At 38.0% G+C, this 24,998-nt stretch overlaps 1 pseudogene; it reads left to right on the plus strand.

Annotated features, from left to right (window-relative positions):
* Positions 1-879: 879 nt before the first annotated feature.
* Positions 880-24,998, plus strand: part of LOC133773442 (swi5-dependent recombination DNA repair protein 1 homolog) — a 163,908-nt pseudogene continuing 139,789 nt past the window's right edge.

The raw sequence follows: 24,998 nt of genomic DNA on the forward strand, positions 1-24,998 counted from the left end.
AAGGAGGCCTCTCTCTATACCCCAGCAAGTTGACGCCATTGTTGGAGGGAACAAGTTCAGCTGACGCTTTTGTCAGTGTATGTTTGCAGCCTAAAGTAAAACGGTGCAGATGGGGGCTGGTGCCGTGGCTCAATAGGCTAATCCTCCGCTTTGCGGCGCCGGCACACCAGGTTCTAGTCCCGGTCGGGGCGCCGGATTCTGTCCCAGTTGCTCCAGGCCAGCTCTCTGCTGTGGCCCAGGAGTGCAGTGGGGGATGGCCCAAGTGCTTGGGCCCTGCACCTATATGGGAGACCAGGATAAGCACCTGGCTCCTGCCTTCGAATCAGCGCAGTGCGCCGCCCGCGGTGGCTATTGGAGGGTGAACCAACGGCAAAGGAAGACCTTTCTCTCTGTCTCTCTCTCTCTCTCACTGACCATTCTGCCTGTCAAAAACAAAACAAAACAAACAAACAACCAAAAAGCTGTGTAGATGGGTGTAAATTTTTTCTCTGTTCCTATTTCCTAAAGCTTAGTTCTAGTCAGGTGGCCCTTAGGGTTCAGGATGGTTGACAAGTCTCATTCTTCTTTTTGAGTCAATATTTTGGCCCTGTCTCCTTTAATTATGAAGCCATCACAATGAAAGTTAAAAAAAAAAAATTACTATCTAAAGTTGTTGTTTTCCTCTCTGCCTGTAATGCAGATTTTGAAGGTTCTTTCTAGTTAACAACAAAAGGCTTGTTTCTATGACATACTAGTCAGTTAATTGTTGTGAAAACACTAGCTGTCCTGTTTGGGAAGGTAAATCAAAAACTGCAAAAATAGCAAGAATGAATTACAGCTAAATGAAATGAGAAGCAGTTAGAAGATGCTTTGTATATCAACACAAAGTGCTTTGTGAAAATGGAGGGCTTTACAGAGTCTATGAGTGCAACACTTAGAGAAAGATTAAGGAAAACAAGATCTTCATTTAATTCCTGTTACAGTGTGGTAAAATATCTTCAAGGAGATAATGCAGAAGCAACCCTCTTCCATAGCAGAAAACTAGAATTTCAAGAATTTTTTAAACACATAGCAAATTTGAAGAAAGTGCATATTTGAAAAATACCTTCAGTAATTCAATGCATGTGACTCTAGGTCCCTTGAGACTAGGTCGTGCAGTGCTCTCCAAAATGGGCTTGTGCAGGAAAATAATCTTAAAAAGACTAGAGAGAAAAAGGCAGAACTGGTGAATCAGTTGCAGGTTCATGAACACCTTTTCTGGAGGCTAAACTTAGTCAAAATGTATAGATCAAACAGTGAGCAATCTCAATTGGAGTCATTAATATAGAAGTGGAGAAGCTGTAGCCAGCTGTTGCTTTATGAGGTGCATTCAACTATATCTGAAGAGGACAAGAACTTTGGGGCCGGCACTATGGTAGCAGGTTATGACGCTGGCATCCATGTGGACTCTGGTCCAAGTCCTGGCACTTCCACTTTCAATACAGCTCTCTGCTAATGTGTCTGGGAAAACAACAGTGCTTGGTTCCCTGCGGCTATGTGGGAGACCCAGAGAAGCCCCTGACTCCCACTTTCGGCCTGGCCTAGCCCCGGCCATTTGGGGTGTGAGCCAGGGGATGGAAGATCTCTTTCTCTCTCTCTGTCTGCCTTTCAAATACATTTTCAAAAATCTTAAAAAAAGAACAAGAAGTGAAGCACAGCTGGTGGACCATTATGGATTACATGACAAGTTGATATACTGTACAAGAAGTGAAGAAGGATTCATATATGCTTCATTCATAATTTTTCCAGAATATTTGAGAATAACAGCTTCATAGAGACACACATTTTAGGGCTTACAGAAAGGCATTCTGATGAACGTCAATTTAGAGCCCTCTAATATATAAATATAGAATAACCTCTAAAATGAGAATTTTAGTCTTTAGGATTTAGTATTGTGTATTTAGTATTTAGTATTGTGGCTAACATTATCTACGAAAGCTTGACATTTAAATAAATGTGAAGAAAGTTAAATTATGTTTTAGAAGTTATTTGGGGGGTTGGAGCTGTGTCGCAGTGGGTTAATGCCCTGGCCTGAAGCGCCGTCATCCCATATGGTGCAGGTTCTAGTCCCGGCTGCTCCACTTCTGATCCAGCTCTCTGCTATGGCCTGGGAAAGCAGTGGAAGATGGCCCAAGTCCTCAGGACTCCGCACCCCCATGGGAGACCCAGAAGAAGTTCCTGGCTCCTGGATTCAGATTAGCGCAGCTCCGGTCGTTGTGGCCATCTGGGGAGTGAACCATCAGATGGAAGACTTCTCTCTATCTTTCTGCCTCTCCTCTCTCTGTGTAACTCTGACTCTCAAATAAAATCAATAAATCTTTTAAAAAAGTTATTTACACACCGGGTTCTAGTCCCAGTCGGGGCGCCGGATTCTGTCCCGGTTGCCCTTCTTCCAGGCCAGCTCTCTGCTGTGGCCCGGGAGGGCAGTGGAGGATGACCCAAGTGCTTGGGCCCTGCACCCCATGGGAGACCAGGATAAGTACCTGGCTCCTGCCTGCGGATCAGCGGGGTGTGCCGGCCGCAGAACACTGGCCGCGGTGGCCATTGGAGGGTGAATCAACGGCAAAGGAAGACCTTTCTCTCTGTCTCTCTCTCTCTCTCACTATCCACTCTGCCTGTCAAAAAAAAAAAAAAAAGTTATTTAGATAATCCTGGAAACCAGTTTTAATACATGTTTCATTGTTTGTGGCAAAACAATTTTATTTAAATGTTAAAAAGTAGTCCTGTCTGGTGAATATAAACCTAAATTCCTGCCTCTCTCCTAAGTGTATGAAGTTTGTTTCTATCCATTTACTATATATTTCCATCTGATGATCTAATAGGTAATTAAACCCATATGTCTCCCAGTGCCGCGGCTCACTTGGCTAATCCTCCACCTGTGGCACCGGCATCCCAGGTTCTAGTTCCAGTAGGGGCGCCGGATTTTGTCCTGGTTGCTCCTCTTCCAGTCCAGCTCTCTGCTATGGCCTGGGAGTGCAGTGGAGGATGGTCCAAGTGCTTGGGCCCTGCACCCTCGTGGGAGACCAGGAGAAGCACCTGGCTCCTGGCTTCGGATCGGCACAGCACACCGGCCGCAACGCACTGGCTGTTGGGGCATGAACCAATGGAAAAGGGAAGACTTTTCTTTCTGTCTCTCTCTCTCCCTCGCTGTCTAACTCTGCCTGTCCAAAAAAAAAAAAAAAAATCCAGAATCACACACAAAAACCCGCCAAGTTTTACAAATGGTTTTAATTGTTTGAGAGGTTTAATTTTTTTTCTTTTCAAATGAAGTGTTCATATGCATAATCCACATTTATATGTCAAAGCCAAAAATCCCTTCTCTGTATTTAGTTTTTTTAAGTCGCATAACATCTTTGTTGAATATACTTAAAATAGCATACTATTATAAGAGGTTTGACAGTCCAGATATATATTCATAGTGGAGAAAAAAGTTCTACTCCTGTTGCAGTCAGAGAGATAGAGGAATACCATGGAGACCTGTGCTGCTCTGACAAGTCCACTCATGGCTGGCAGGTCCAGTGGTGTGTGCAAAGACCCTGCTGCAGCCTTTGGAATAGTCTAGCAATGTGATTCTGTCAGTTTCCCCAGAAGAGCTCAAGCCTTTAGGAACTGACTTCTGCTAATGAAACTCACTAACTGTGGATGTAAAACTCAATGTTGTTTCTTTCTTTTTATGTCTGGGAAAGCTTAAATGATACAACTATTTAAGAATACAGTGTTAAAAAGAAGGGGAGTTGGGTGATATCAAGGACAGATTCATTGAGATATGAGATGGCTTTGTAGTTATCATACCTATCTTTTGAGCCACATGTATTTACCGTGATACACTTGTACACATTTTACTTTATGTACAATGGAGATATTTAAACTGTTTTTGAGACTATACTTCATTGATCTAAGCTGAATTTCAGGCTTAGAGAAGCAGCATAAAAAGACTACTGTTTGAATGTAGTCTGTCCACTTCATGGAACAATCAGGGCAAGCACAGTGTTTGGCAAAATCTGGAAACAGAGCAGTGTCTGTCAATTGGTGCTTTAGAAAGGTCAATGGAAAATAAATTTTCAACATTTAACTGTTTTTCTTTATATAATATAGAAAATGTGCAGGATTTTATTTTAACAGAAAAGGCAAATGCGAAGGCCCCTGGTCTCTAGTGCCTGAGGGGAGCAGTTGAACTTTCTTGTACATTGTAAGTAATTGTGTTGCTCGAAGCAATGCCTGTGGCTTGACTGCCGTGGGATTTTACAAGAGTGAAGCCAGTTATTTTCTTCTGGAACTTTCTTGTTTTTTCTCTTATCATTTCTTGAAGGACACAAGAACTAAAATAGGATATATAAGGGCACTTTAGGAAGTTTGAGAAAAAAGTGAAATTAAATAATGTTTATTTTGGTGCAAAAATTTTTGAAACCCATTTTTATATGTTTTTCATAACACTCATTTTTCATGAACCTTTTGAAGATCTCTTATATGGATAGATCAAGTGTATTGTTTATTTAACACTCTATCCACCATTCTTTTTAATTGTTAACCACTGAGCTTTTCTCATGAGAAGGGCCTCTTACCATCCTTCCTGAATCTACTACCTGCAAGTAACAGAGGAATTTCAGCAGAACTATAGAATATTTTTAGATACATTTTTGATTACTGAGGTTTTTTTTCTAAGTACATATTGATGATTAGGAGCCAATGTAAAAATTTGTTTCACTATTTGGGCAACTTACCATCAAAAGTTTACCAGTCATCTCTGCTCTCACCTTTGTCCTATATGTACTTTATTACAGGAAGATGATCCAATGCAAGATAATCAAAAGTTGATATGAATTGTGATGTCACACCTTTTATCATACTTCTATAGTATTTTATATAATAGCCTAAAATACAAAGCAAGTGACCAATGGTGATACATTAACTTTATCTGGCTTATTGGCTATAAGCTATATTTATTGATTGATTTACCAAATAATTTTTCCTAGTATGTTCATTGAGTTAGAAGTATAATTTATAGGCCGGCGCCGTGGCTCAACAGGCTAATCCTCTGCCATGTGGCGCCGGCACACCGGGTTCTAGTCCTGGTCGGGGCGCCGGATTCTGTCCCAGTTGCCCCTCTTCCAGGCCAGCTCTCTGCTGTAGCCCAGGAGTGCAGTGGAGGATGGCCCAAGTGCTTGAGCCCTGCACCCCATGGGAGACCAGGAGAAGCACCTGGCTCCTGGCTTCGGATCAGCGCAGCGCGCTGGCTGCGACGGCCATTGGAGGGAAAACCAATGGTAAAGGAAGACCTTTCTCTCTGTCTCTCTCTTTCTCACTGTCCACTCTGCTTGTCAAAAAAAAAAAAAAAAGTATAATTTATAGCCAGTGAAATTCACACTTCTGGGTACAGAATACTATACATTTTGACAAATGCTGAGTCAAGATGTCGAATATTTCCATCAGCCACAATATGATCATATCCTTTTAAAGCTGTCCTCACCCTCACTTCCAGGCACTGGAACACAGACTTGTTTTATATTCCTATGCTTATGTCTTTTCCGCATTTAAATGTGTTTTAGGTTAAAGTGTGTTATCAGGTCAGGGTACTAGACTGGTCTAGAATAGAAGAATGGATGAAAATAATGAGTCAGACATGGATAAGGTTGCAATCACCTCAAACTTCCATGCCTGTCCAATCAACACACATGCAGTACAAAGGATATATGGATCTGGACATAAGAATGTTATCCAAGTCACTGAGACATCCTAGCTCTTGATGCTCCTATGGCATGTAAAAAGTGAGGAATTTGCCAGTAAAAGAACCTAAAATTGTGGGTAGATTGCATCTTTTTAAAAGATTTATTTATTTATTTGAATGGTAGAGTTATATAGAGAGAAAGAGGGAGAGAGGGAGAGAGAGAGAGAGAGAGAGAGAGAGCAAGAGCGTGAGAGGGAGTGCATGAGATTCAATCCGCTGATTCATTTCTCAAATGGCTGCAATGGCTAGAGCTGAGCTGATCTGAAGCCATGGAGCCACAAGATTCTCCCAAGTCTTCCACGAGGGTGCAGGGGCCCAAGCACCTGGGCCATCTTCTGCTGCCTTTCCATATTCATTAACAGAGAGCTGGATCAGAAGTGGAGCATCCAGAACTCAAATCAGAGCCCTTATAGGATGCTTTAGCTACAGGCTGGGGTTTTACTTTCTATGCCACAGGGCCAACCCCAGTAGATTTCATTTTATTGAAGGAAGTTAGGTAGACACCATATCCACGCTGCACTCAGGACTTACCCTACTACCATATGAGCCAAGTCTTATTGTATCATATTTACTATTTTCTCATTATGCCTCTTATTTTGTATTCATTCCTTGTCAAGCTTTAGTATGTTGACAGACTTATCTGAATTGGGGAATAAAACAGAGAATGAGTCACTTTTACTTTTCTGTTTGGTTTAATGCCTGAAATTTAAATGATGATTGTGAGACAAAAAAACAGACAAAAGAAGCCTCATATGCTGATATAAATGAATGACTCCCCACTCCCTGGATTTATTTTGTTGAATTCCATTTCTATATTGATATACAACTGATACCCTTTCTCCTACCTTTCCTATGGATGACAAGATCTAAAATGCATATAAAAGGAACGTGATGTGACTCAGGGAAGGTAGGAAGAGAAGCTAGTTCCCCAATATTTAATCAGTTACTAGAAAACTAGTTAAATATTACAAGAAACTTAATTTTGGAAATCAAAATTTCAACTGACACCAATTCAGGGCATTTAATCTAGTCCAACGTACCTTTTACTTAGATCAGTGTCATATATGCTCAATCTCTCATTCTTCCAACTAGAAGAGTGAGATAAAAAAAGAGGATTCAATAAACAGAATCAGATGACATATAAAAATAATATCTTATTCAGGATTTTTCCATATTTGTTGCCTAAAAGTATCTGATGAAAGAATAAAGGGCTATATTCTATTTTTTGAATGGAAATTCAGACAAAATTTCTAGTTCTTCATGTAGTCTTTAGATGATGAATGGATAGATAGGTAATCATATAAATATGTGTAAAACACTGCACTATTCCATTTCTACAACCATAAAGGAAAGGTTCGAGTCCTGGCTACTCTACTTCTAATCCAGCTCTCTGATATGGCGTAGGAAAGCAGTAGAAGATAGTCCAAGGCCTTAGGCCCCTGCACCCACGTGGGAAGAAGTGCCTGGCTCCTGGCTTTGGATTGGCACAGATCTTGCCGCTGCAGGCATTAGGGGAGTGTACCAGCAGATGGTAGACCTTTCCCTCTTCCTCTCTCTCTCTCTCTCTCCCTCCCTCCCTCCTTCCCTCCTTCCTTCCCTCCCTCTACCTCTCTCTGTCTCTCTATAACTCTGCTTCTCAAATAAATAAATAAATCTATAAAAAAAGAATTGAGAGGGGCCGGCGCTGTGGCACACTAGGTTAATCCTCCACCTGCAGCGCCGGCATCCCATGTGGTTGTTGATTCTAGTCTCGTTGCTCCTCTTCCAGTCCAGCTCTCTGCTATGGCCTGGGATAGTAGTGGAGGATGGCCCAAGTGCTTGGGCCCCTGCACCCGCATGGGAGACCAGGAAGAATCACCTGGCTCCTGGCTTCAGATCGGCGCAGCTCCGGCCATTTCGGCCATTTGGAGAGTGAACCAGCAGAGGGAGGACCTTTTTCTCTGTCTCTCTCACTGTCTGTAACTCCACCTCTCAAATAAAATAAATAAATAAAATCTTTAAAAAATAAAAAAAAAGAATTTAGAATGAAATATCTTGGGGGAATTAAATAGGAAATATCAAGTGGGCAATTGGATATTTGAGGAGACATCTAAGAGAAAAAGAAAATAAGGAGTTGTGAGGCTATGTGTCACTTAAAAGATGGAGAAGGGCACGGGGCACAGACTGAACCACAAAGAGGAGCTATAATAGAAATCAAACGAAACAGGAAACTAGCAATGAACACCACTAAGGAACAGCAATAAAACAGCACAGTAAGCTGTTATTCTAGGTGCCACAAGAGATGCAAGAGAGAAGAGCATTGCAAGAGAGTTATCAGCCATATTGAATTTTACTTTATGATCTGCGCTGAACACTATTTATAGAATAGTGCATTTTTTTTTTCTTTCTGAGTGTTCCCTGAAGTTTGTGGATGTTTATTCTTGGCACAAGCTGAAATTAAAAAAGATGATGTTGATCGCTTGTGTTATCTTGGACAAATTTGACTTGTACAGGTAAAACATTTATTTTTCTCCATAGCCTCTCATCTATTTCAAGCAAGCAGTGTGTTTTTATGACCTGATATCTATGATTTAGTCAAGTTAAAAAGAATCAACTTGAGGTCAATGGTTATTCCTGTGTTCCTACTGACCTAATTCATCAAAGATGTTTTTCTGTTTTTTTTTTTTTTTTTTTTTTTTTTTTTTTTCTGGAAATGGGTTAGAAACAAAAGTGATGTCGTAGAGAGGCAGGAAGGTGACTTTCCCTAAAACCAGAGGTGAAAGAAGGAAGACAGATCAGCAAATTTTCTGAAGCCCCTTCTTCCATATGCTGATCTGTGGCAGCAGTAGTGCAGCAACCCCTAAGCAAGAATGCCTGTGCAGTTCACGTCAACCTGGTATAGAGGTTGCCAGTCCAAAGATTGTCTTTCCTAAGGGTGGCCTCAGCAAGACAGCATGGTACTAGACATTTTAGGAAACATAGCTTCAGGGGACTTCCTGGTACTCAGATCTACAGCTTTGAATAATTTCTTGTAATATCACTGAGATTGAAATTCCTAACTGGATAAGAACATTAATCATAGATTAAGGCTTAAAATGTAAAATAAGCTTTTTTTTCTAAGAAATTCCTACTTCTTGCATATACATGAGATGCTAAGGTGAGATTTTTACTACATTGATATTTTCAAAATTCAAAAAAATAAGGTTTACATGCTGTGTGGTGCTTGTTGAGTATCCAATAAAATAACTTCATGTTCTTGGACTAGGTTGAATTCGTTGCAGATAAAGGAATCAGCTGCAAATACTTCTGAATTAAAGTTTACGGAAAAGTTCCCAACTATCAAAAATAGTTTGCTTCCATAATGGGTTATTCTGTGAAATAACTCTTTAACTTCATAGGCACTTCATCAAGTTTACTCTTGAAAATCTAACCTTCTGTTGTCACTAGAAGTCTTTCATGTTTTTATAAAATGTAATTTAGTTATATACTTTTCTGTCAATAATTTGTTGAATTTATTCTTCTTTTGATGCTATAGGAAGAAATAATGGGTGATTTCAAAGCAAAATGGTTGAATGTGGGCTTCTGTAAGACTTTAAATAGTAAGATAAAAGCAAAAGGAACAGGGAATCACAAGGATTCACTGAGGAGTAGGAGAGAAAGAGAGAAGGGAAATGTGACCAGAAAATATACCAAGTTAGTAATAAAACAATATTACCATTCATCTTCTCTTTGCTGAAGAATTGCACCATTACCAACCAAACTTAAATTTTTACAATCCGAAGATTCTCCTCCAAACCCTCTACTGCCTCTCCTCTGCCCTAAAAAGACCAGGAGCTTGGAAATGAAATGTAAAATAACATGACTTTGTAGAAAAAAAGTTGAAATCTGTTTCAAGGATGCCAAATCAACTCATTAGGACAGTAAACTGAGCTAGAGCCAACAGTTAGTTGTATTGATTTTAATGGTACCATTTAGTGACTGGGAAAGTACTGGGGCATTTTATCCCCACGTGTGTTTTGGCAATTATAAATGCCCAGTTGGGGTTTCTTACCCATCATTAATTTTCTGAATAGTGATTCAAGGCTCAGTTCTTAGTGAAAATCACTGAGGTGTAAAAACTTCATATCCTATTATTGTTTCTCTATAGGAATATGGAATGACAGTTGTTTCTCCTTTCTGCTTTCTTCTTAGAAAGAATAGGTTGAAATATGACCAAAACAACAACAAAAAAGGAAAATAAATTCAACAATACGAATAAAATACATTTCCTTATGCTCTGTCAGTTTGGGAGACTGTTTAACTGTTTAATACTCTACAAATAGCTGAAGTTTTAAAAGTTTTAAATGTCTGGTTTTTTATTTAAAAGGCAGAGAGTGACACACACAAACAGAGAGAGAGAGAGGGAGAGAGAGAGAGAGAGAGAGAAACAGAGATGTTTTCCATCCACTGGCTCACTCCTCAATGAACGCAATAGCCAGGGCTGGCCAAGCTGAAGTCAGCAGAAAGGAACTTCATGTGTGTGGCGGGGACTCAGTACTTGAAGCGTTAGCTGCTGAACTTCCAGGTGTATTAGCAGGAAGCTAGATTGGAAATGGAGGCAGTGGCAGGCTTGTTCCTAAGCACTTCAGTATGGGATGGGACGTGGGTGTCCTAAGTGTAACTTAACTGCTGTAGAACAATACCTGCCTCAGATTTTAAAATTATAGAAAATGAACAACAAAAGTAGATTTAACCAAACCAAGGCTCTTCAGACTTGGACAAAATAGGAAACAAATTTCTGATCTGATTAACAAATCATACCTTTAATTGGACAGAAGAGACTAAAGGAAACAAGTCCTGTAAATTTGACTTTGCCTAAGTGTCTCTAAACAGTGCTTTTGGAAGTAGTTTTCTGGAAGATGACACTCACACATACAAACATATATATCTCCAACCTGATACTCTTATGGTACTAAACATCTCATCTTTTGTTTTTTGTTTGTTTGTTTGTTTGTTTGTTTGTTTTGGACAGGCAGAATTTGACAGTGAGAGAAAGAGACAGAGAGAAAGGTCTTCCTTTCTGTTGGTTCACCCCCCAAATGGCCCCTATGGCCAGCGCGCTGTGCCGATCCAAAGCCAGGAGCCAGGTGCTTCCTCCTGGTCTCCCATGCGGGTGCAGGAGCCCAAGGACTTGGGCCATCCTCCACTGCCTTCCCGGGCCACAGCAGAGAGCTGGACTGGAAGAGGAGTAACCAGGACAAAATCCAGCGCCCCGACCAGGACTAGAACCTGGGATGCCGGCTCCACAGGCATAGGATTAGCCTAGTGAGCCGCGGAGCTGGCCAAAACACCTCATCTAAATACTTATGACAAATAAGAATATTTAGGCACTGAAATGAAAAGCAGACAAATGAATAGATATGCACATGAGAAAAAGGGTTGGGAAATAGTTTAATAGAGAAGTAAAATTGTGAAAGTGCAGTGAGATTTGAGTTTGCAAATACAATGATTTAATGCAGCATGTTTTTTAGCCCTAATAACTCATGTGAGATAATGGTTAAAAGACAGATTTAAAGTGCCAAATCAACAAAGCCTCATGTTCCAGAGAAGATGCATTTTGTTACTGTTAACCTTGTTATTTTCTGTGCTTTGAAGTTCTTCTATCTTGGTTTGAGGATGAAATTTTTGATTGAATCTTAACGGACCTTTGAAGGAGATTGATGTATAGGAACAGAAAGTAAAATGGATCATCTGATAAATTTTCTCATTACTTCAGATTGATGACTTCCTTGTCGTCTGGTTGGCTGATCCTGGCTTCCTAAAAAGTTTGAGAGGAGGCAACAAATAATTGAAATACTGTACATCTGACCATGCTGGGTCTTTCTTGCTTTAGCACGTTGGCCATATATTATAGAAACAGGTACCTGACACAGTTAGTAAAGGGTATTTAGTCCAGTATTTGAAAATGAAGATCATGAAGAGATAGTTACCACCCAGGGAAGAAATGGAGCATTCAGCTGTTGATCCAAAGTAACATCACAAACAAGGGTTAAGTGAACAACTTGTGCTTCTGGATAGAATAGGGGAATTCATAATACATGGCACATAGAAAACACAATTGGAGAGATATTTTGAAAATGGATCTGAGATTTGGGGAGTGTTGAGGTGATGTGCAAGTCAAAGAAGACAATGGGAATACATTTTTCCAAATTTGCTTTCTCTGTGCTATCAGAGTACTTTGTAGGTCCCTTTCCTAGTGTACATTCTTGTCTTTGTCACTTGTTCCACCACAGCAAAGTGGAGGTAGAGGAAAAATCACTTGGAACCTTCTCATTCCAACCACCAAATGAACTGTCTCCAACAGAACCTGGAACCTAGTAGACTTAGAAATTTCTTACTAATTAAAATAAATAAATGAAAGTTAAGAGCTGTCACAACATTAACTCAAAGTCATAGCTCCTAAAACAGATTAATTTCGCAGTTTCATAGTTTAAGGGACTGTTATCGTAACTGTAGATGGGGCATGTGTATGAGTAGAGGCATCTTAATGAGAGTTCATGGTGATTATCTGTCAGTGTTGCTCCAGTTTTCTGAGAAAAGATTTTTATGGGCAGATATACTGAGAACAGTCAATGTCACTAAACACTTGTTGATTATTTGACATGCTACAAGTGTGCATTTACCAACCTAGCATAATCAGGAGAACAATGACTAACCAGTTACAGGAAAGTTTTATTTCTTATAATAACTTAGGGAGTTCTAGAAATTATTCTCTTATGAATTTTACTTATATGCATGAGTCCTCTAAGTATCTTCATTGAGGATTAAGATTAATGAAATTCTTAAACACTAAAAACTTGGAAAAAGTGTTTCCATGGTGATAAAAATGCCTGGTGTGAATTTCCATAAAGAAGCTTGCCAATGCTACTCAACATCTCACATTATCTGTTACGAGTAATATCAGCGCCATTTAGCTCTTCAGAGCAGTCATTATTGTGAATTAACTAACAGTGTTACAAGGGTTCAGAATAAATTTTTTTCAATTCTTTTTATAGTAGTTACTGAAGTTGAAAAGAAGAAGATTTTATATAAAGAGTAGTATTAGAAATGGTTAAACAAAGAGACTAGAAAACTGGTCTACATTAATTCTTCCAACTAGTTGTGGTTGTCGATCAGGGAACCAGTGGTCATATTTCCTTTGGTATGTGTATATGTGTATATACATAATTTTAATGTGGAACCAGAATGCTATGGTATAACACACATTGTACCATTTGAGAAAATATTTACATTAAACAGCTTTTTCTAAATTAGGTACCAAAGATTAAGATTCAGTCCTCCGAGAAAAGACCCTTACAAGAGTTAATGTGTTTTCTCCTTAAGTATTTTTTCTAAGTGCATAAAAACATTTGCCTACAGCACTTTACAAGTTGCTGTAATCACTTTAAGTTCTCAGTAACCAAAAGGAAGCAAGCCAATTAAAGCCTTTGAAAGTATCGTAAAGCTTGGAGAAAAGTGCTTAGCACCATTTTAAAAATACCTTCCTCTGTTGTGCCTATTTTTGTTTCTATGAGGTAGGATCTGTGTCATATTCTTCTTCCTCTCTCTGCTGTAGTTGCACCATTTTGTATTCAGAAGTTATCACCTCAGCGTCTTGACCCATTGTTTGACATGATATAGCCCTTTGCTCTAAATTACATAAGAGATCTAGTGTCAGTGTTACTTATAAATCTTCATATTCCCATAACTTCACAGCTAGCTTGAATCATATCATGAATTAATAAAGGATTCTGAGACTCTTTTAGCAATAGATATTAAAGATTTTCTAATTAGAGTCAGATTTATAAAGTTCTCATGAGAGTATGATACTGAAATAGATATAAAACAGAATTTGTTGGAGCAATTATTAGTTCTTGGGAAGTAATATTTTAACACAATATATTGTAACTTACCAAATAACAACAAAACCATGCTATTTCTATTGATTGTTACTGAAAGGTGACTTTCTATTGTTAAGTTACAAATTCACTTGTAAAACGTCCCAACAGAATGCGTACTTCTCCTACAAGCGTGCTCTATAATCCCTGCTTCCTACAGTTCCACTTGAATTTAACATTTCAGAGGTAGGAGTAGTGAACTCTACAGGGAAGTCAAACCGGTGATGATGGCTTCACTGCCAGTCAGAGGAAGGCCTGAGAAACTGCAGTGAGTCACCAGGTGAGGCCATTCCTGGTGGCCATGGGATGTCCGTGAACTGTGAGGTGAGGAAGGATGGGGCTTCCTAGCAAGGACCTTTCCTGCCTACTGGTTCTGGGTCCTTAAATCTGCTCTGGAACAGTTGTTTGTCCTTATTGCTTTTTATTTTTACTAAGATTAGTGCACCTGGCTACATGAAATGTCATTAAAGTTGGCATTGGGTAAAATTCATAAATGTCAAAAAATTGACATTAAATAAAAACTATGTCATATTCAAAATTCAATGCCTTAAGAAATCCAGAGTTCTTTCTTTTTTTAAAGCTTTTATTTAATGAATGCATTTTTCATAGGTACAACTTTAGGAATATAATGGTTCTTTCTACCTACCCACCCTCTCACCCTGACTCTTGTCCTACCTCCTACTCCCTCACCCATCCCCTTCTTCATTATGGTTCATTTTTAGCTTAATTTTATATACAGAGGAGACCAACTCTATGCTAAGTACAGATTTCAACAGTTTGTACCCACACACACAACATACAAATTCCAGGTTAAGAACAAGTTTTGCAGTTAATTCTCATAGTACAACTCATTAAGGACAAAGTTCCTACGTGGGGAGTAAGTGCTCAGTGACTTCTGTTGTTCTTTAACAATTAACACTCTTATTTATGATGTCAGTGATAACCGGAGGCTCTTGCCATGGGCTGCCAAGGCTATGGAAGCCTTTTGTGACCACAGACTCCATCAGTATCTGGACACAGACATAAGCAAAGTGGAAGTTCTCTCCTCCCTTCAGAGAAAAGTGCATCCTTCTTTGATGGCCCATTCTTTCCACTGAGGTCCCACAGAGATCCTTCGTTTAGGATTTGTTTTGCCACGGAGCCTTGGTGTTCCATGCCTGAAATGCTCTCCCAGGCCTTTGAGCCAGACCAGGAAGCCTTAAGGGTTAATTCTGAGGTCAGAGTGTTATTTACAGCGAATGTCATTCTAAGAGTCTGCTGTGTGGATTGCTTCCCATGTTGGACATTCCCTCCTTTTTAATTCTATTTTTATTACCAGGCACTTGATGTTATTTATATGATCACTTTTATACTTAAACCTATCAATGTATTGACTTTAACATTTAATATGATTATTTTAACAATTAAGATGGGATTTTTACCACCGATTTTAATGGGATTAGAGTTCTATGACATGATATTAGGCTGTACCCTTAGAAGTAAGACTGTAGGACTGTAAGCAGAACTATACAGCTTTCCAGTTATAGACTACCTCCTCCCTCTCTATTCCCCTCTTACTTCTTACTGAGATGATTTTTAAATTGACTTTATATACATAAGATTAATTCTATGTTAAGTAAAGAGTTCAACATATAATATGAAGAAGAGAAAAGAAAAAGAAGGAAAGTAAAGTAAGTAAAGAAAGTAAAGGAAATACAAAATAAAAAATAACAATAAAAAATTGTCCCTCGACAGTCAGGACAATGGATATTCAATCATTGTTTCTGAAAGTGTCAATTTCTAAGTTGTTTTGAACTTGTTTTAGCACTCAGTGCCTTCTAATCATACCTTTGATCTCTACCAAAGACTTCATCAAGCAACTGGAAGTCTTGTTTGGATTGGATTTGTTTCTACTCTAGGCTATATTAAAAAAAAAAAAAGTTTTAGATATTTGTCTCTCTTTTCAAAAATCAGGATCTGATATCTGTAGTCTCTTGTCTATGCTTTTAGAGTTTTGAAAATTTCTCATTTCTTCATGTCACTTAATTCCCTTTATTCTGTCATTACTGATTTTCTCTCTTTTCTTTCTCAACCCCTTTGTTGGACTCTGGCCCATTTAATGTTAGTAAGAGTTTCTTCTTCTTTTTTCTCTTCCTCTTCTTACTCTTCTTTCCTTCTCCTACCACTTTCCTTCTCCTCCTTCCTCCTCATCCACCTCTTTCACTTCTTCCTCTATATCTCTTTCTTCCCCCTCTCTTCTCTCTGCTAAATGACATACAATACAGGATAAGCTCTCTTCTTTAGGATGCCATAACCCATTGTAAATACACCTAATATACATGATAATATGCTATATACCACAGTTCGGTTTGTGCTTATCTATTTTTTAATCTTTGTATGGAAAGGGACTTGCAAGATTATCTATAAAGTATTGTAAGGAATGTAGTATCTTACAAGTATTTTCAAAACATAAATCATTGACCTGAATGGCTTCTTCCAACTTGGAAGCTTATGAATCCCCAATAGTGCATAGACCTTAATGTAGTATATTTGGGGAATTATAATTTGAAGCTAAGAGAGCAGACTCTGGGTTCAGATACCCTTTAGATAGGAATAAAATATGCTTCTTGATTTCTCTGTCATATTTTTCAATTCATCTAGCCACTCTAAACCTCATTTATTTCATCTGTGAAATAGTGGTAATGAGATAATATATGCCAAGTAGCACTAGTATTGTGAGATGAAATTCTTAGTTAACACTTAGTTGATAATCATCATTTTACTGATAAGTATGTCAAATATTTTTCAAAAATTTTATAAGATAAAAGATGTGGTTTTTACCCTCTATATTTTAGTCTGTGTATATGGCATTAAGTAGGCTAATAATATATGGAGAAAGCTTATTGCTAACTGTGACAGGCTTAGGCTATGAAAGGAAAAATCTTGAAAGTGGTGCCAGAAGGTAGTTATACAAAATAGACTATATATATATATATATATATATATATATATACATATACATATATACATATATGTATATATGTTATATAGTTATATAAGCTATATATATATATATGTAGTTATATAAGCTAAAGAGAGAAAGATACTGTAGCCTGAGATGTGCATTCTACCAACCATTTTGTAAGTGTGTCAGAAAGTAAGTCACAGATATCTTCTTATAATCTGTACACACTCTGCTGGGAACTATGGGGTCGTAAAAGTCAAGGAAATATGTTGTCTTCCCTTTCAGAGTACACAGTTCTTGTACTTTGCTGCCTGTCGTTGTTCAAGTTCTTTAGTTCACTTCCACTAGCACTGAAAGAACGCATGCATAAAATAAAGCTGGAAAGGCTGAAAAGCTACAATTACCAAATTTAAATAAAAGCATTTGCTCAGTTTTTGTACTACATACATTTTATTGAAAGGGGGCAGAGGAAGGAGGAACTGAAGTGTTTCTGAGACAAGAGCATTTGTACGTATATCTGAATGGAAACCATGGATGAAATTACCCAGAAACGTACAAAGCAACTTGTTTCTATTTACAGCTAGGAACAATTGTGTTCACAATTCTGTCTTCTGAACATTTGCTGAATTATATAAATGACACAGCTGCAGTGCACTAGCTTATATGGCAATGGACACAGAGAAGGCAGGCAAGGATAGATACAATCAATGCAATTAAAGGGAGATCAAAGATTTATGTACAAAAAGAGGGGGAGGACAAGCATTTGCCTAAAAATACTGGGAACTTCCTATTAGTATCAGTGTCTACTATTTAATTTTTAGAAATTATCCTATACTGAAAGTTAAAAAAGAATTCAAAACGGGAAATGGTTTGAGTAATATTAGACAGATACATCTGAAAAAATATTAAAGGGATGGAAATATAAATAGTGAGAGAACTGAGGACTTACTGCATTGCCGCTCTAGGAATGATAGATTCTTGCCTATTTAACACCTGCTTCCAAATCCTACTGAAGTCACACAGATTCTTTATTCATCCTGACCCTGGTAGTGCTTCTCAGTTTAATTCATTTTTGTTTTGCTTGATTCTGTGCTTTTCTATGCAAATTTATCAGGTCATCATTTAGCTGTAAGGAAAATATTCAAATGTTAACTTTCAACTGGCTTGAAACCAAATTAGCTATCAAATCTGAGGACTTAGCTTATAACTAGTCATATTGAAATAATTATGAATATGAATAATGTTAAATCTGCCAGAATATATTCAGAATGTGGCAATACATATGGACTAGAGAAAGAAGAATTCTTAGGATTAAATTGCATGCATGTTATCGTATTTTAATTCTGCTGCAAAACTTAGGGTAGTACTCTAATCTTTAGTGAATCAGCAAATAATATCTAAAGAAAAATGAGTGGAAGAACCTCTGTGTTTATATGACTTCTCTTTTTTGTCACTAAAAACCAGACAAAATTGTAGGGGAGATTCTGCAAATTTCATCACTCAAAACCATTGTATATTATTTATAAATATATAAAATTTCTTGAGTGGCACAGATGGAGAAAGATAGGATCAAGAATTGCCTTGACTGTTCTTGAACAAGTCACTCATTCCTTTTAAAATATTCAATTTCTATATGAAGTGCCATTAAATTTATGTAAAGATAGTTGCAGTTTTTTTATGAGGATATGAATAGGCTCACTTTGTAAAGATTGGCAAATGTAACACAAGAACATGTAAAAAAGATTTAAAAAAACACTGGGAGTCATTTTTTAGCATATATTTGTTGAGGACTATTTTAAGTTTCAAGTTTTGCTTCTATCTGGAAGATAAATCGATGAACCAACAAATCAAAATCCCAACCCTTCTGGAGCTTAGGTTATAGTAAAGGAACATGTCCATGGTAACAAATTAAAGGTTAGGGCAGGGAATAAGAACACTGGGGTTGGGGAGAGTTACAAATATAATTTGGGTGAATAAGGAGGGTGAATTGGTGATATTTACTAAAGATGTAAAAAATGTAAAAGAATGAGCCATGTCAATATTTGATGGAAGAAAATCCCAGCCAAAGGAAACAGAAAATACAAATGTCTGAATTTGGGAGCATGCCTAGAGCATGAAATAAGAGCAAGAAGGCAGTGCTGCTACAACAGGAAATCATGTTGGTATTGGAGAGCCAGAATGCATAAATCCCTGGAAGCATTGCAAGGATTTGGATTTTTTTTTTCTGAGATGGAGGCCAGCAGAGGCAGAAGAGACCAGGATCTGTTTACATCTTGGAGGATTTCTCTGTTGTGTTGATGGATTGAAAGGCAATAAAGGTGGAAGCAAGAAGATCACTTGGGATCTACTGTAAACACACGAGCTGATGGTGGCTTAGATCAGGAACGCTATATTCAAGATAGTGAAAAGGGCTGAACTCTAGGTACAATTTAAAATAGAGTCAAGAGTATTTCCTGATAGATTGTATACGATCTTTGGAGAAAAGTTAGATTCACAGAAGATTTTTGAATGGAGCCACCGGGGGAACAAATCACTGTTTACTGAAAGGAGAAAGACTAGGACAGGATTAGGTTTGAGATTTAGATTCAGTGATATAAACTTGTAACGTACCTAAGAGGGGATATTGAATTCACAGTTGGAAAGATGTGTCAAGAGTGTAAGGAGAGAGCCAGAGTAGAACTGTGTATTTGGGAACTCTCCATTTCTAAAGGTCATTTTGAAGTAAGAAACTGCATGTGGTCATCATGGCAGTGAATGTGGGAAAAGAAAAACAGTAAGAGATCCAGAGATTGGATACTGTGGCCCTTAAACCCAGAAGCTAGATCAGAACTAGAAAAATAGGGAGGTGTGATATTCTGGGAGCCAAGTGAAGAAAGCCTTTCCTGAAGGCTAAGGCATACTTGTTAGATATATATTGATAAACCAACAAGCAAATCAGATGAAGGAGGGATACTTACTATTGTATTTAGCCTTGTGCTTATCAAGATGACCTTAAAAGGAGCAATTTGGAGCAGATGTTTTGTGCACAGGTTAAAAATCACTTGAGACATCTGCATCCCATATCAGAGGGCTAAGTTCAAGTCAGCTCTGCTTCTGGTTCCAGTCCTGTTAATACTCACCCTGAGAAGGAGCAGGTGATGGATCAAGGAACCAAGTCCTTACCACCTATATGGGCAACCTGAATTGAGTTCTGAGATAGTAGGTGTGGCCTGGACCAACCCAAAACCTGCAGGGATTTGGGGAGTAAACCAGCAGATGAGACTGTCCTCCTTTATCTCTTTCTCTCATTGTCTCTCTGCCTTTGAAGTAAATGAAAGGTTGTCTTTTTTAAAGAAAGTAAAGTTTGATGGAGAAAGAAGCAAACAAATCGTAATGCAATTGAGAAAGGACAGGAGTTAGAAACAGAACGTTATAACTCTATAACTCTTTTCTGGAGTTTTGCTATAGGGGTGAGAGTGATATAAATGGACAAAGGCCAAAAGAATTGGACTTGATGTTGTTTATCTTGTTTAGATGATTGCAGTAAATTGTGTTATTGAGAGCACTGATCCAGAAGGGAAAATCTGATGTCACATGAAGAGAAAAGGATGAATTGCTCAAGTAATGGCCTCGAGTAAAGCATACAGTACTGTTTAAGTGTGCAATTGGGGCATAGATAGGAACACAGACCTTCACCACCGGTGACAAGAGGACTGGCTTAGGATACGGAAGGTGGATGTGATCAGAGAGCAGGGCACGGAGAACCACTCCTTGACCATTTTCTCAGTGAAATAAGAATTGCACTCACCAACTTCCACAGCTGTTGCTGTTGCTGTGCCTATTCAAAGGGCTGTATTTTATTTTGTTTTAATGTTCTTAATAACCAGCTGAAGAATTACAATTTATCTCATTTTGTGCATGAGAAAAGTGTGACACAGAGAGTCTAAGTGTCTTGCATAAGGCCCCACTATTCGCTAGGGCTGACCACCTGAGGGAGAAGGAACGGAACCGCAGAGAAAGTCTAAGGATTTCAGGGTACTGAAGCCCCCTGTGAGGTTGGTGATCGTGAGTTTAAAGGATGAATATAATTTACAGAGATATGGAGAAAACTGAGCTTAATGATGGAACTACCATTTACTAAAAGGCTTCACTCTTACTTTAAGGCTCAACTTCTAGTTTTCCATTTGTAAAAATATAGAAAAGAATAAACTAACAATATATGTCAGCTGTGTTAGAACTCTATAGCTATGATGTTTCCTGTTTGTTTTATTGTTAAAGGCAATGCTTCTGTCACTTCCCCTCAAGCTACCTTGCCCTTGCCAGGTCTATCTTTTACTGTCTATTGGCTGAAAGTCACTAAGCTTGCTTTATTTCTGAAGTTAATCCTTTTTCCTTTGACGTGTATTTCAGTAATAGCATGTCATTTGGGGGATTTATCTACAAATGGATGAATAAGAGCATCTCATCTTTTTTTCTGCATTCATAGCAATTCGGGTCTTCGCTCCCCAGTGTTATCAGGAGCTATAATACTGGGGCTGCGACCAAACTTAAACCTGTGGAAGTGGATGTCTTGCAACATTAATTTTCAGAAATTTTGGCTCATGAGTCTAGCACTGTACATGAATGGTATTCCTTAGACAAGAATTTGGCTGTATGCCTCTCTGAGAGAAGCTCTAGATCAGAACTGTCTTTTTTTGTACCATCATTAAGTTTTCAAATCTCATGCTTAGTGTGCACAGTTACCAAGCTCCTTATTTGGTTTTGGAAACAGCATAGCAATGCTGGATGCATTACTCTTAGGAAATTCAGGCCAATTTTGTCATAATAATGATAATATTAGGAAAAAATTCCTCAACTGTGAATTAACATTTTGGCAACACTTAAAGCAATACTGGGAAAAGATTATTTAAGTTATTCTAGTGAAACATAAAATTGATATGAGTGAAAGCAAAAAATAATCTTTTTAACTTTTGGGGCTGGTCTAAAATGGAGGTAGCAAACTCATCCAAATTTACATTTAAATCTTCTGTATTAAATTTTTTGTAAAGTTGTAGAGCTTTCTATGATTTGGAAGTGGAGGTACCTGGTTTTATTCACCTCAGTTCAACACTTATCCCTTATTAATTCTTCTGTGCATACTAACTGAGCACTTGGCTAACTCTTGATATTGCAAGCATATTTTGGAACATTGTGGAAAGTTTAAAGAAGTGCACATGTTGCTTAATTCCCTATTGTATTAGAAGTCACTCTAGTGCAGGCTTTAAAAACAAATGATAGTTCAAAACTTTTTTTCTTTCCAAACGTCATAATGATAAAAGTGGGAAGTGTGAGGGTAAGTACCTGAGTCTGACATCCAGCTGTAACCTTCCATGCCCTGACAACCCAGCAACTTACTGGTCTTGTCTGTGCCTCTGTTTCTGAGCTGAAAGTTGGAAAATAATTCTCCTATTTTGCAAAATTATTATGAAGATTAAAAGAGATGATACACATGAAGTACTTGAAACAGTCCCACCGTTGTAAATACTTAAAAAGAATTGGGGCAAGCACTGTGGCATAGCAGGTAAAGCCTCTGCCTGCAGTGCCGGCATCCCATGTGGGCCATCACTGCTCTGTGGAGGAACCACTACTCCTTGAGGTTCCTGAGGGCTGCTTCTCATTTTTGCTATATAGATGTGACAATTAGATGTGCATTCATCAATATGGATGAGTTTTGTCACTTTTTGAGCTTTATATGAATAGCATATCATTTGTTTTTTTTTGTTTGTTTGTTTCTTGATTCTCTTTTTAAGCATTTTGTTTATTTCTAGATTGGTTTGTTTTTTGCTCTGTTTAGATAAGGAGCTACAGGCTTAAGGAGTGTTGGATATATAAGCACTTTATAAAAAAGTTTTGTAATGTGTTAAGGTGAAATTTAGATGGAAGTTTTATAGGTATTGATAATGGCTTTAATATAGAGAAAATGTTGTACTTATGCATACTGGTATTACAAATGTGAGATTTTCTCCTGTATAGGCACAAATATATTGTCCTTTATTTGACTTTTCAAAGGTAAATCTCAATAGTTTTATGAAACAATTTTACAAAAAACTTAAATTGGTGGGTAGTTTCATCAGTTCAACTTTAGGCAACTTATTTAAATTTTAAAATTTAGGTAGCGGCCAGTGCCTTGGCTTACTTGGCTAATCCTCCACCTGTGGCACCGGCATCCCAGGTTCTAGTCCTGATTGAGGTACTGGATTCTGTCCCGGTTGCTCCTCTTCCAGCCCAGCTCTCTGCTGTGGCCTGGGAAGGCAGTGGAGGATGGCCTAAATGCTCGGGCCCTACACCCACGTGGGAGACCAGGAGGAAGCACCTGGCTCCTGGCTTTGGATTGGGCAGCACGCTGGCCATAGTGGCCATTTGGGGGGGTGAACCAATGGAAAAGGAAGACCTTTCTCTCTGTCTTTCTCACTAACTGCCTGTCAAAAATAAATAAATAAATAAAAATAAAATAAAAAATAAAAAAATTAGGTAGCTTATTGAAATATTTATGATATCTTGTTGGGGTTTTAATTTGCTTTTACTAGTCAGATGCTGCTCACAGTAGCCTATGGTCTGTCAATCAATTAACCATTTTAATTCTGAAAATTCCAAAATTAATTGTAGGTAGTAGAACTCTGCATAGATAACCAGTGCTTAAATCAGCTTATTGTCACTAAAATTAAATACTTAAGTAAGTTAACTTTATAAAGAGTCAAGATTTTTATTTTCCCAAATACTTGTTAATTTGAAAGATCAGTGACAGAGATAGAAGTAGAGATCAAGTGATAGAGGCAGAAAGAGAGAGAGAGAGAGGTCAAGATATCTTTCAGTTGCTGATGAGAGAGAGAAAGAGAAAAGAGAGAGAGAGAGAGAGAGAGAGAGAGAGAGAGAGACAGATATCTTTAAGTCACTGGTCCTCGCTCCAAATAGTTGCAACAGCAGACACTGGGCCAGGCTTAAACCAAGAGGTAAGAAGTCTTGTCTCCCTCGTGGTAGCAGGACTCAAGTTCTTGATCCATTATCTACTGTTTTCCAGGTACATTAATAAAAAGCTGGATCACAGAGTAGCCAGGACTCAACCTGGAACTCCAAAATGGGACATGAGTGTCTCAAGTGGTGGCTGCTGCACCAGTGTCCCACTGGGAAAAGGCTCATTTAGCTCAAGTTTTGGAGGCTAAAGTCCAAGTCCCAGCAGTCTCATTGGTTTGGACTCTAATGGTGGTGACAGTGATAGAGCAGGGAACTAAGGTCAATGAAGGATCACATGGTAGCAGAGAGAATTGTTGGGCCCAAACTCAGGTTTTACAACTACCCTCTTTTGAAAACAATCTTCTCATGATAAACACCCCCACCCCCTTATCCGCAAGACCTCCTACTGGGCCCCATCTCTAAACAACAAAACTGAATCAAGTTTCTATCTTGTTAGAACTATGAACTTACAACTTTGGGATTTAATGCTGAGCATGAGTTTGTGAGACAAGTCTTGTTCAAATAATAGCCATCAGAATGCATATTATAAGCTGGTGCTCAATACTTGTTTATAGGTTTTTCTGTAGATATAAAACTTACATAAATAAAGTGAATGAATCTAATGTGTACATTTATTGAATTTTAAAACATAAACCTCTATCAGGATATAAAATCTCAAGATGACCACAGGAAGTATCCTCATATTCCTTTCCAGTTAATCCTTATATCACCCTTCTAAAAAAATATCATTCTGTTGGTTTTCACCATAAATTAGTTTTATCATTTTTACAGCTTTATATAAACAGAATCATTGAATATGAATATATACCATTCATCAAATCTTTTCTTGGATTCATTTACATTGTTGCATATATAGGTAGTTCCTTTATATTGGAAATTAGCATTCTGTTGTGTGAATATGGCAGTTTACTATTCCTGGCACTGTTCGCCCTTCTGTGTAGGTCTAAATTACATCTGGTAATTAGATCTACATTACTGTCTCAGTTCTTATAGTACAGACTTGCTGACAGTGGAGTCTCTTAGTTCCCTTCAATTCCGCGTTTGTGTGAAAGATATTGTATCTGGATTAGGGTTGAGTCCTTTTGTACTTCCAGGACCTCGGTGGTTCCATTCCTTTCATTACTGTGTTGCACACTTTCTGACAAGATGTTTGGCTATAATTTTTATCTTCATTTTTTTTTCTGTATGTAACATGTATTCTGCCAATTTTAATATTTTATTGCATGTTTGAGAAATGGATTAATATGAATTGGTATGATTTTCTTTACTTTTATTCCTTCTAAGTTTTCCTGAGGGTTTTTTTTTTTTTTTGTCTATGGGTTTGTAATTTTCATCAGATTTACAAATTTTGACCAACAAATTATTCATTTTCTTTTTAAATTTTTATTATATAGAGAACAGATTTCATGTATTTCATACACTTAGA

The sequence above is a fragment of the Lepus europaeus genome, chromosome 14 (assembly GCF_033115175.1).
Source record: "Lepus europaeus isolate LE1 chromosome 14, mLepTim1.pri, whole genome shotgun sequence".
NCBI classification, from domain to species: Eukaryota; Metazoa; Chordata; class Mammalia; order Lagomorpha; family Leporidae; genus Lepus; species Lepus europaeus.